Source organism: Schistocerca gregaria, chromosome 5 (assembly GCF_023897955.1).
Source record: "Schistocerca gregaria isolate iqSchGreg1 chromosome 5, iqSchGreg1.2, whole genome shotgun sequence".
Classification (NCBI taxonomy): domain Eukaryota; kingdom Metazoa; phylum Arthropoda; class Insecta; order Orthoptera; family Acrididae; genus Schistocerca; species Schistocerca gregaria.
Window position 1 is genome coordinate 318431068 of NC_064924.1, and position 13854 is coordinate 318444921.

Sequence of the window (13854 nt, forward strand, 5' to 3'; positions counted from 1 at the left end):
CGATGACGTCAGCATTTTGGTCCTGAAGAAATCCTCAGGATAAATGTACAGGCAAATGCCCAAAATTCATAAATGGCCGGGCATTTGTGCATTTTAAAGATTGATTATCAGCAGACTTATAAAAATGTTAAGCTGATATTTTGTATGGGAAAAGATATTTTGTAAAAGGAAAAAATGTTTTGCAACGCTGCTTCTTCAGTAGTTTGGGAATCAAGATTCGAAGAAGCTTCTTGAGAGTCAGATGAAAGTTCTTAAGGGAAATAAATTGGACTGTAAACATAACTTTTTACATCTTTAATGGTGTCAATTTTATCTTCACAGCGGTGGAAATTGATAAAGAAAGGAGCAGAACAGAAAACTGTAGTCTGATCCAAGTGTCGGTAAATCTGACAATAAAGCATATTTTTTTCCTTCACTGAAAACAGTTTAACATTAAAGAATAGAAACGTTAGGTAGATTGACCTATGTTTGGACACCTACTAGGGGTGTCTTCATACAGCTGATAACTCATTAAATTACATTGCTAAAAAGCAATAATCAGAATTTGGAGGAGCTGTTCTGATTCGCTTAATAGTAATGTAATTTTATGATTTAACAATTGTTCATTCTGATGAAGACACCCTTAGAGGATGTCGAAACCTAGGTCAATGTAACTAACGTTTCTGTGGAACCGGTTGGCTCTTTAATCTTATACTGAAACTAGTACACGGGTGCTGAGTAACAGCCATGTTCAAAATTGTAAAATTTAAGAATACATTCTTCGTCAAGAAACACATGCCAGCTGTTTAATGCATTCAGTTATAATTTTGGTATCAATAATCATTCTTCAATAATATTCCGAGATTTGACACAGATTATATACTGTGGTTACATTACAAAGTTATGACTTAAGGATTTTTTTTTTTTTTACTGGGTGTCACTATACAGTTGTTAAACGCCGTGTGCGTGCGTGTGTGTATGTATGTGTGTGTGGGGGGGTGAAGGGGTGGCAGAGGGGGGGTTGGGGAGAGAGAGGGGGGGAGAGAGTGAAGAATAGAACTGATAAGAAGAGAAAGGGCATTATAAATGATAAGCAACTATCAGCAACCCCAACCCTTTTTTTGGTACAGAAGTTGAAATGCTAGCAAAAAAAAAAAAGGCTTCTCACTTCTTTCCCTTCGTTCTTAGTAATAAAGGCAATAAATGAATACTTAGGTTAAAGTGTAATCATTTACTAACTTTCAATATCGGGAGTATCATCCCATGCCTTATTTGAATTGGTGAATTTCACATTCTCGCATTAAAAACTTGACGAAGTACCTTTTTTTTATAAATGTCCACATTTTGGACATTTGAAACTGCTTTGGACAAATTCCTGGGTGAATGCCCATTATAAATGTCCTGCCCACTGGGCATTTGCCCGACCTCCATCACTGATTGTGACAAACTTGATCGTAATTTTATTTTTGACAAACCTGTGTGGATTGTGCAACATGCTCCCCACCGAAGTGTTAACATGAGACTGATAATGAAAGCGCAATGGAACGTGATGCAGAACCGCAAATGTTTTTAAAGATCCGAAGACGACAATCGTACCTGTCGAAGCCGGTGAATAAAAAACTGTTTTGAACGCGATCCTGACTATTAAAACATTTTTTAAATACGTAAACATCGCTCCTTCTCTTTTCTAATTATGAGAAACATCGGTCATACTGAGTAAATGCCTACTGAGCTTAGGCGATTTCGAAGTGCTTGTGTAGCCTAGACGGCGTGTCCGGCCTTTATTGCCTCCGGCTGGTATTGAGCCCGCGGGGAGACGTGCAGCGACGGCCGGACGCAACGGCGGCGGCGGCAAGGCCACAGGCCGCCTCGTGCCTGCTTTACGGCGCCGTAAACGCTACACGCGCAGCGCAACCGCCGGCGCATTGTCCGGCCGAGCCAGCACGTCCGCCCTGCGCTAGACCAGGAAAAGGCGTAAGGACCGACTTTCTCATAGAAGTCGACTGCTCGTGGCGGTGCGTGTCGCACTCTAGCGTGTAAAGCAGGAGCTAACCAAGTCGCGAGAGGACGGCGCCCACGGGGAATAGGGGACCCGCAACGAACTTGTGACGTCACAGTAGTTGCCTTGCGCGACATACATCGTGAACGGTCCACCACGTCCGGGACCACGAGGGGATCAGTATGTGAAGGCTTGAGTGTATTTAAACCTGCAGCTACGGAGTTTTAAACTGTTCTGAAATACAGGGTCAAACATCATGCCTTTTAAGTTGGCTATTGTGACTGCAGGAGCACGCGTAGGTAGTCGGTGACATGCAAGCAGCATTGCAAAGGAGTGGGAAATTCCGATACTGTGGGGAAATGATTGTACAAGAGCCGGCCGCTGTCGACGAGCGCTTCTAGGCACTTCAGTCCGGAACCGCGCGACTACATACAGTACGCGAAAGAACGTGCCTCCCCCCTCCTAACAGCCGTGTACTGCAAGTCTCTAGAGGAATGGAAGGTTCCAAATGATTGGAAAAGACCACAGGTAGTTCCAGTTTTCAAGAAGGGTCGTCGAGCAGATGCGCAAAACTGTATCTCTGACATCGATTTGTTGTAGAATTTTACAACATGTTTTTTGCTCGCTTATCATGTCAGAATCCCCCCCCCCCATGAACCATGGACCTTGCCGTTGGTGGGGAGGCTTGAGTGCCTCAAAGATGCAGATAGCCGTACCGTAGGTGCAACCGCAACGGAGGGGTATCTGTTGAGAGGCCAGACAAGCGTGTGGTTCCTGAAGAGGGGCAGCAGCCTTTTCAGTAGTTGCAGGGGCAACAGCCTCGATGATTGACTGATCTGGCCTTGCAACATTAACCAAAATGGCCTTGCTGTGCTGGTACTGCGAACGGCTGAAAGCAAGGGGAAACTACGGCCGTAATTTTTCCCGAGGGCATGCAGCTTTACTGTATGATTAAATGATGATGGCGTCCTCTTGGGTAAAATATTCCGGAGGTAAAATAGTCCTCCATTCGGATCTCCGGGCGGGGACTACTCAAGAGGATGTCGTTATCAGGAGAAAGAAAACTGGCGTTCTACGGATCGGAGCGTGGAATGTCAGATCCCTTAATCGGGCAGGTAGGTTAGAAAATTTAAAAAGGGAAATGGATAGGTTAAAGTTAGATATAGTGGGAATTAGTGAAGTTCGGTGGCAGGAGGAACAAGACTTCTGGTCAGGTGACTACAGGGTTATAAACACAAAATCAAATAGGGGTAATGCAGGAGTAGGTTTAATAATGAATACGAAAATAGGAATGCGGGTAAGCTACTACAAACAGCATAGTGAACGTATTATTGCGGCCAAGATAGATACGAAGCCCACGCCTACTACAGTAGTACAAGTTTATATGCCAACTAGCTCTGCAGATGACGAAGAAATTGAAGAAATGTATGATGAAATAAAAGAAATTATTCAGATAGTGAAGGGAGACGAAAATTTAATAGTAATGGGTGACTGGAATTCGAGTGTAGGAAAAGGGAGAGAAGGAAACATAGTAGGTGAATATGGATTGGGGCCAAGAAACGAAAGAGGAAGCCGCCTAGTAGAATTTTGCACAGAGCACAACTTAATCATAGTTAACTAAAAGGTATCAGATAGATTATATAATGGTAAGACAGAGATTTAGGAACCAGGTTTTAAATTGTATAACATTTCCAGGGGCAGATGTGCACTCTGACCACAATCTATTGGTTATGAACTGTAGATTAAAACTGAAGAAACGACAAAAATGTGGGAAATTAAGGAGATGGGACCTGGATAAACTGAAAGAACCAGAGGTTTAAGAATCATGAAAGAAGGTTGTATACGTGGAAGAACCCTGGAGATACTAAAAGGTATCAGATAGATTATATAATGGTAAGACAGAGATTTAGGAACCAGGTTTTAAATTGTATAACATTTCCAGGGGCAGATGTGGACTCTGACCACAATCTATTGGTTATGAACTCTAGATTAAAACTGAAGAAACTGCAAAAATGTGGGAAATTAAGGAGATGGGACCTGGATAAACTGAAAGAACCAGAGGTTGTACAGAGTTTCAGGAAGAGCATAAGGGAACAATTGACAGGAATAGGGGAAAGAAATACAGTAGAAGACGAATGGGTAGCTCTGAGGGATGAAGTAGTGAAGGCAGCAGAGGATAAAGTAGGTAAAAAGACGAGGGCTAGTAGAAACCCTTTGGTAACAGAAGAAATATTGAATTTAATTGATGAAAGGAGAAAATATAAAAATGCAGTAAATGAAGCAGGCAAAAAGGAATACAAACGTCTCAAAAATGAGATCGACAGGAAGTGCAAAATGGCTAAGCAGGGATGGCTAGAGGACAAATGTAAGGATGTAGAAGCTTATCTCACTAGGGGTAAGATAGATACTGCCTACAGGAAAATTAGAGAGACCTTTGGAGAGAAGAGAACCAAGTGTATGAATATCAAGAGCTCAGATGGCAACCCAGTTCTAAGCAAAGAAGGGAAGGCAGAAAGGTGGAAGGAGTATATAAAGGATCTATACAAGGGCGACGTACTTGAGGACACTATTATGGAAATGGAAGAGGATGTAGATGAAGACGAAATGGGAGATGTGATACTGCGTGGAGAGTTTGACAGAGCACTGAAAGACCTGAGTCGAAACAAGGCCCCCGGAGTAGACAACATTCCATTAGAACTACTGACGGCCTTGGGAGAGCCAGTCATGACAAAACTCTACCATCTGGTGAGCAAGATGTATGAGGCAGGCGAAATACCCTCAGACTTCAAGAAGAATATAATAATTCCAATCCCAAAGAAAGCAGGTGTTGACAGATGTGAAAATTACCGAACTATAAGTTTAATAAGTCACAGCTGCAAAATACTAACGCGAATTCTTTACAGACGAATGGAAAAACTGGTAGATGCGCACCTCGGGGAGGATCAGTTTGGATTCCGTAGAAATGTTGGAACACGTGTGGCAATACTGACCTTACGACTTATCTTAGAAGAAAGATTAAGAAAAGGCAAACCTACGTTTCTAGCATTTGTAGACTTAGAGAAAGCTTTTGACAATGTTGACTGGAATACTCTCTTTCAAATTCTAAAGGTGGCAGGGGTAAAATACAGGGAGCGAAAGGCTATTTACAATTTGTACAGAAACCAGATGGCAGTTATTAGAGTCGAGGGGCATGAGAAGGAAGCAGTGGTTGGGAATGGAGTGAGACAGGGTTGTAGCCTATGCCCGATGTTATTCAATCTGTATATAGAGCAAGCAGTAAAGGAAACAATAGAAAAATTCGGAGTAGGTATTAAAATTCATGGAGAAGAAGTAAAAACTTTGAGGTTCGCCGATGACATTGTAATTCTGTCAGAGACAGCAAAGGACCTGTAAGAGCAGTTGAACGGAATGGACAGCGTCTTGAAAGGAGGATATAAGATGAACATCAACAAAAGCAAAACAAGGATAATGGAATGTAGTCGAATTAAGTTGGGTGATGCTGAGGGAATTAGATTAGGAAATAAGAGCGGATATAAAATGTAGACTGGCAATGGCAAGTAAAGCATAGACTGGCAATGGCAAGTAAAGCATTTCTGAAGAAGAGAAATTTGTTAAAATCGAATATAGATTTATGTATCAGGAAGTCGTTTCTGAAAGTATGTGTTTGGAGTGTAGCCATGTATGGAAGTGAAACATGGACGATAACTAGTTTGGACAAGAAGAGAATAGAAGCTTTCGAAATGTGGTGCTACAGAAGAATACTGAAGATAAGGTGGATAGATCACGTAACTAATGAGGAGGTATTGAATAGGATTGGGGAGAAGAGAAGTTTGTGGCACAACTTGACTAGAAGAAGAGATAGGTTGGTAGGATATGTTTTGAGGCATCAAGGGATTACAAATTTAGCATTGGAGGGCAGCGTGGAAGGTAAAAATCGTAGAGGGAGACCAAGAGATGAGTACACTAAGCAGATTCAGAAGGATGTAGGTTGCAGTAGGTACTGGGAGATGAAGAAGCCTGCACAGGATAGAGTAGCATGGAGAGCTGCATCAAACCAGTCTCAGGACTGAAGACAACAACAACATCATGTCAGAATCTGCTTTGTAGGAATCAACATGAATTCCTGAAACAGCCATCGTGTGAGACCCAACTCGCTTTATTTGTTCATGAAACCCAGAAAATATTAGATACAGGCTCCCAGGTAGATGATATTTTCCTTGACTTCCGGAAGGCGTTCGATACAGTTCCACACTTTATTGTTAATAGCAGAGTAATCACGAAGATGTAGATGTAGATGTTCCCTTGTGTTTCCAGTTCGCAATCACATCACCAACAGCCGACTTGGGCAGTTTTAGAAGGGCTGATACGTCGGTGATGGATTTGTTACGACAAGTCCACGCTCGCCGACACTGACCGACCCATCCACCTGTTCCTGCTTCTCAACCGACAGCTGAATGCTCCCCACCTCCTTTTATACTGGTGGGCTCGGGTGCCTCTTGTGACGTCTAGCATTTAATTCTGCACTACATAGGGATCTCCATACACTTTTTATCAGATAGTGTACACCCCTTTATCGAAATGGCTAGTGTAGTAAAAAAAAAATGTTTCAAATGGCTCTGAGCACTATGGGACTCAACTGCTGTGGTCATCAGTCCCCTAGAACTTAGAACTACTTAAACGTAACTAACCTAAGCACATCACACACATCCATGCCCGAGGCAGGATTCGAACCTGCGACCGTAGCAGTCGCACGGTTCAGGACTGCGCGCCTAGAACCGCGAGACCACCGCGGCCGGCACTAGTGTAGTCAGCCATTGCAATGTAACTCAGTGGGTACTGAGCCGTGCGCGGCTCGCGGTCATGCAGTTTATTGCACGTCATCTTCTTTTTATGATTCTGTCGCCTCATTTTTCTTTTAATTCGATTTACTGGCGTCACTAGGTTGCTCTTTTGCTTGCCCGTGAGTGGCAGCAGCAGCGCTTATCGATAAGCGCACCGTCGTACTATCTCTGGAGCGACCGTGAGTATTTCCGGGTCGTCGTGTGTCTGGAGTTCAGTCGGGAGCTCTGTCGGGACGCAGCACCAGTGAAGTCGTGGACGGAGCGCCAGTGAGGTGCGGACAGCCAGTGCTCGCCGACCGCTGGCGACACACATGATCTGTCCGACGGAAGGAGATTGGAGCGGGACGACCGTTGGTTGGCTGTTCGGTTGGTCGTCTCATCGGCCGACGTGTATTTGGTCCTGTGACCGTTTCTGGGTCTCGCCAGTTGGTCATATTGCCGGACGTGGGTCAGTTCCTTCCTTGTGCAGAGACGTCGTGGCCAATGGGCAAGTGTTACCTCTGCATGGTTGAGTCCGAGCCAGTGTGCCCGGGTCGCCGTGTCTCCGAATTCCGAACGGACATCGAGTTGAGTTCGGGTTGGAGCTGCAGTCAGCTTTGGACAGCCAATATTCGTAAGTCCATTGCCGACACACGTAACTTCGGTGGGAACGACCTGAGTTGGTCGTTCGTTCGGTCGTATCATCGGACGACGTGTATTTGGTCGCCGACCGCTTGTGGAAACTCTCTGTGTGTCGAATTGATTCGTCCTTGTTGTTCCACAGTGATTGTTCTAATGATTGTTCGAGTTCTTGTGCAAGTATGTTTACGTGGAACCGTGTGTAGCTTCTCTGATTTCCACTGAGCAGATGAATGCTGTCTGCGTACTGGAGTAGTCAGTGGGTCGGTTGAAATAGAGCCGCGAATGTGTCGGGTGGAAGGGAATTGATTAGGCTGTTGGTTCGTTCTCCAGCTGTCCCTAGGTCGTGTTTCCACCCGACTGTTTAGTGTTACGTTTGGCTGCCTGTCTCACCTAAGTTGTGTTGAGAGTTTCCTCCCCCGTCCGATCCTTGGAACACTCGTGAGAACTAATGTTTGTTTTTTGTGATTGTCATTTTATTTGGTCACAGGTACTGTACCAGGCCTTCAGCTGTGTATTAATATTGTCTGTTTTATATTTAGTATATGGCCTTCAGCCGAACTTAATGTCAACTATTTTAAGATCAAGCCTTCAGCCGTGTTTCATTTAAAATTTTTGTTGCTCTGCATTTAGGCCTTCAGCCGCGTTTGTTTCAGAATCAGTGGCGTTAATATGTAAATCCTTGTCTGTAAGGTTTCTCTTTAATTATCTTGAATTCTTGAAACGGCCTTCAGCCGTGTTCTGTAAATGTTTATTTTAAGGTTGTCTTTAATTATTCTTGAGTAATTGTTTGGGCCTTCAGCCGACAAGATATTTCAAGTCTTCTTAAGATGTTTTTCTGTTGTACAGTGTAAAAGTTTGTCTTTAAAGCCTCTCTTTTATTATGTGAAAAAAAAATTAATTGGGCTTTCAGCCGAAGAATTAATTTGGATTTTCCTTAATATGGCCTTTAGCCGAAATTTGTAGATGCTGGCTGATCTGGAATATTATTTTGCCTTTAGCCGAGAATATATTGCAATTTTACTTGAGTAAGGCCTTCAGCCGTTACTCCAAATCCTGGTGTTTTAAAAGGAATCAGTTAAATTTATTTTGGAGAAGTTACTTGGGCCCTCAGCCGTGAATTGATCTTTGTTGTTTTAAAGAGAAAACTGTGCGTTGGTTGGAGGAGTAAAGTTGTGTGTTCTTGTATAACTAACAGTAGTTGACCTTGGCCCCTTTCCACAACCTGATCCACTCTGTCCTGCGAAAACTGATTTCAGGTACAACCAATACTCGGGGTTTTAGAAGTCTAGAGTCAGCACAACAAAATGATTGCTTTACTGATCTACTCTCAAGTCCAGTTAGATTCATGGGCGTGTTGGCGTGCGTCACGGCACGTGGCACTACCGGTCTTTCGAGTTGCTTCGGCCGTCTACAGCAGAGAGCGAGTTACTAGAGGATGATCCAGAAAGAACGCTCCATTTCAACTGTTTACAAAAATTTTAGTAGCACAGATTTTCATGATTTACAAATACAGACGTGTTATTGAGTCTTCGGAGTTTCGTGTGGCATATAGCTCTCACTTCTTAAGGATCACATAACTCCGATCAGCACCACCTTTGTGTAGCAGCTTCATAGCTCCTCTACATGAGCGCAACTATGAAGTGTTTCCCAGTACAACGACAGGAATACCAGCAACTTCTCTAAGGATGTTGGCTCCAGAGCCAAGTATCCCCAGAGGAAGAAACTGGGGGCCATCACGCTGGGGTGAACGGGCCGACCGAGTCCCCCAAACGTCCAGGAAACCATTCACGCAGTTCGTCCGTTGACAGACGGGCGGTGTGTGCAATTGCACCATCCTGTTGATACCATGTGATTGGACGGGTATGCTGTTGTAGCGCAAGGAAGGCGAAATTCCGAGTCGTAGACACACATCACTCGAAAGTCACAGTAAACGCTGCGCAATTGTCGTCCTAAACTAAATGTGGACCGAAGATTACAGCTGTAGTGAGTCCGCACATCGTTAATTTTGGGCTGTGCAGCGTCTGTTCATGGACTTGCTGTTGGTTCACAGTGCCCCGAAAACGACAGTTTTGCTTGTTAATTGCCGGTGACAATAATAAGTTTACCTAAACAGTCATCATCAAGCAACTAACAATTCCAAAATTAGCTGCCCACTTTTCCAGGAAAGTGTGGCAAAACCCAACACGAGCGACATTTTCGGTGGGTCTTAGGCGTTGCACTAGCTGTATCTTGTAGGATCGTGCATGCAAAATGTAGGTGTACGCAAAAAATGCACAGTACACTGCCGTAGCTCATGTTTATTGTCTGTGATCTGCCGTGAAGCGATCGTTGAGGGCTTGTTTGAATGCCCGTGCACAGTCGATGTTTCCCTGTGTCCTCATATTTCAGGGTCATCCATGTGGTTTGCTATCGTGCACTGAACCATCCCTGCGCCACTTAGCCATCCAACATCGTATGGTTTTGTCATCCGGGACGTGTCTACGATGTTTTAATCTTCGGAAATGTCATTGGGTCGCTACTATTGATTCGTTTCAATGTGAAAGTCTACCACACAGACACTGTCTTGCACAATCAAATGGATCTGACCATGCCCGAGTCAAGATTCGAACCTGCGACCGTAGCAGTCTACATCTACATCTTCATTTATACACCGCAAGCCACCCAACAGTGCGTGGCGGAGGGCGCTTAACGTGCCACTGTCATTACCTCCCTTTCCTGTTCCAGTCGCGCATCGTTCGCGGGAAGAACGACTGCCGGAAAGCCTCCATGCGCGCTCGAATCTCTCTAATTTTACATTCATGATCTCCTCGGGAGGTATAAGTACGGGGAATTAATATATTCGATACCTCATCTAGAAACGCACCCTCTCGAAACCTGGACAGCAAGCTATACCGTGATGCACAGCGCCTCTCTTGCAGTCTGCCACTTGAGTTTGCTAAACATCTCCGTAACGCTATCACGCTTACCAAATAACCCTGTGACGAAACGCGCCGCTATTCTTTGGACCTTCTCTATCTCCTCTGTCAACCCGAGCTGGTACGGACCCCACACTGATGAGCAAAACTCAAGTATAGGTCGAACGAGTGTTTTGTAAGGCACCTCCTTTGTTGATGGACTACATTTACTAAGGACTCTCCCAATGTATCTCAATCTGGTACCCGCCTTACCAACAATTAATTTCATATGATCATTCCACTTCAAATCGTTCCGTACGCATACTCCCAGATATTTTACAGAAGTAACTGCTACCAGTATTTGTTCCGCTATCACATAATCATACAATAAAGGATCCTTCTTTCTATGTATTCTCAATACATTACACATGTCTATGTTAAGGGTGAGTTCCCACTCCCTGCACCATGTGCCTATCCGCTGCAGATCTTCCTGCAATCGCTGCAATTTTTTTAATGCTGCAACTTCTGTGTATACTACAGCACCATCCGCGAAAAACCGCATGGAACGTCTGACACTATCTACTAGGTCATTTATATGTATTGTGAAAAGCAATGGTCCGATAACATTCCCCTGTGGCACGCCAGAGGTTACTTTAACGTCTGTAGACGTCTCTCCATTGAGAACAACAAGCTGTGTTCTGTTTGCTGAAAAGTCTTCAATCCAGCCACACAGCTGGTCTGATATTCCGTAAGCTCTTACGGACAGAGGGTTCAATGAACCACCTTCAAGCCGTCTCTCTACCGTTCCACTCTCGAACGGCACGCGGGAAAAATGAACACTTCAGTTTTTCTGTGCGATCCCTAATTTTTCTTATTTTATCGTGATGATCATATCTCCCTATATAAGTGGGTAGCAACAGAATGTTCTCGCAATCGGAGGAGAAAACTGGTGATTGAAATTCCATGAGAAGATCCCGTAGCAACGGAAAAAGCCTTTGTTTTAATGATTGCCACTCCAATTCACGTATCATGTCTGTGACACTATCTCCCTTATATCACGATAATACAAAACGAGCTGCCCTTCTTTGTACTTTTTCGATGTCATCCGTCAGTCCCACCTAATGCGGATCCCACACCGCACAGCAGTACTCCAGAATAGGGCGGACAAGCGTGGTGTAAGCAGTCTCTTTAGTAGATCTGTTGCACCTTCTAAGTGTTCTGCCAATGAATCACAGTCTATTGTTTGCTCTATCTACAATATTATCTATGTGATCGTTCCAATTTAGGTTATTTGTAACTGTAATCCCTAAGTATTTAGTTGAATTTATAGCCTGAAGATTTGTACCACTTATCGCGGAATCGAAATTTAGCGGATTTCTTTTAGTGCTCATGTGAATAACTTCACACTTTTTCTTATTCAGGGTAAATTGCCACTTTTCGCACCATACAGATATCTTATCTAAATCATATTGTTAGTCGTTTTGATCATCTGATGACTTTACAAGACGGTAAAGACAGCATCATCTACAAACAATCTAAGACGGCTACTCAGATCACATATCGGACGGCTATGTCGTTGATATAGATCAGGAACAATAGAGGGCCTATAACACTTCCTTGGGAAACGCCAGATATTACTTCTCCTTTATTCGACGATTTTGCGTCTATTACTACGAACTGTGGCTGGCCGGGTTGGCCGAGCAGTTCTAGGCGCTACAGTCTGGTATCGCGCGCCTTCTACGGTCGCAGGTTCGAATCCTGCCTCGGGCATGGATGTGTGTAATGTCCTTAGGTTAATTAGGTTTAAGTAGTTGGAAGTTATAGGGGACTGTTGACCTCAGATGTTAAGTCCCATAGTGCTCAGAGCCATTTGAACCATTTTATGAACTGTGACCTTTCTGACAGGAAATCACGAACCCAGTCGCGCAACTGAGGCGATACTCCGTAGGCACGCAGTTTGGTTAGAAGACGCTTGTGAGGAACGGTGGCGAAAGCCTTCTGGAAATCTAAAAATATGGAATCAATTTGACATCCCCTGTCGATAACAACGAGACAAGGCATACCTCATATATTGACAGACATGACCATTTAGCATTGCGAAGGGTGGTTGTAAAAAGTCGCTCGAAATCGGCGCATTACACGTGAATTCCAAGGTGCTAGTTCTACTCCAGCTAGTACAATCACTGTGCGTGAAGGGTTAAAAAGAGTGAGGTACCATAGTCCAGCAGGTATAGTCAATGCTAAGCGATGTTCGAGAAGCTGTAAAGAGCAACGTAAGTGGGCGGTGAATAACTGGAAACGACTGATTTGGATGCGATGGAAGGGGTTGAACCTTGCGAATGTTACCTGCCATCATGTGGAGTGCCAACAGTGAAGTATGGACGAGCTGATACTACGGAGTGGAGGTATTTTTGTGGTGAGTGTATGCCTTCCTCCCCCGCTCCCCGCCCCCACCCAGTCCTACTGCAGTTAAGAAAACACTAGGTGTGGGAATATATGAACATAGTTTACAGCATTGTGTACTGTGTATAGCAAATGAACAGTTAGGAGACGATGGTTTATTGTACCAACATGACAATGCATCCTATCATACAGCAACATCTGTGAGGCACTGGTCTATCGACAGAACATTCCTGAAATGGTCTGAGATGCCAGTAGTACTGATTTGAACTGAATGGAACACCTTTGTGATGAATTACAAGGTCAATTTCACTCTACTCTCCAACGTTCAAAATCACTACCTTCTCTAGTTTCGACTCTGATGAGAAATGTGCCTCCATTTTTCCACACACATTCAGACATCTCATTGAAAGTATCCGCAGCAGAGATCAAGATGTAACAAGAGCCAACAGTGGACACAACTGTATTAATGTCTACTAATAGGTGGATACTTTTGATCAGATAGTGGATGACGTCGTACCGATATTCACTTGTTTCTAATGCTACCAACCTTACCTTTCAGTACTGTGTATTTCATTGGACTTATCAACAAATTTAAACCACTTCAAACCCGACTACATATTGCAACTCTTATGTGGTCTCTAACTCCGTGTGTTATGGTTCATATGGTTCTGAGCACTATGGGACTTAACTTCTGAGGTCATCAGTCCCCTAGAACTTAGAACTACTTATACCTAACTAACCTAAGGACATCACACACATCCATGCCAGAATTCGAACCTGCGACCATAGCAGTCGCGTGGTTCCAGACTGTAGCGCCTAGAAGCGCTCGGCTACCCCGGCCGGCGAAGAGAATAGAAGCCTTTGAAATGTGGTGCTACAGAAGAATGTGGAAGATTAGATGGGTCGATGAGTAACTAAAGAGGAGGTACTGAATAGAATTGGTGAGACAAGAAATTTATGACACAACTTGACCGTAAAAGGGATCAGTTGACAGGACACATTCTGAACATCAAGGGATCACCATTTGCGTATTCGACGGAAGTGTGGGCGGTAAAAATTATAGAGGGAGAGCAAGAGATAAATACAGTAAGCAGATCCAGAAGGATGTAGGTTGCAG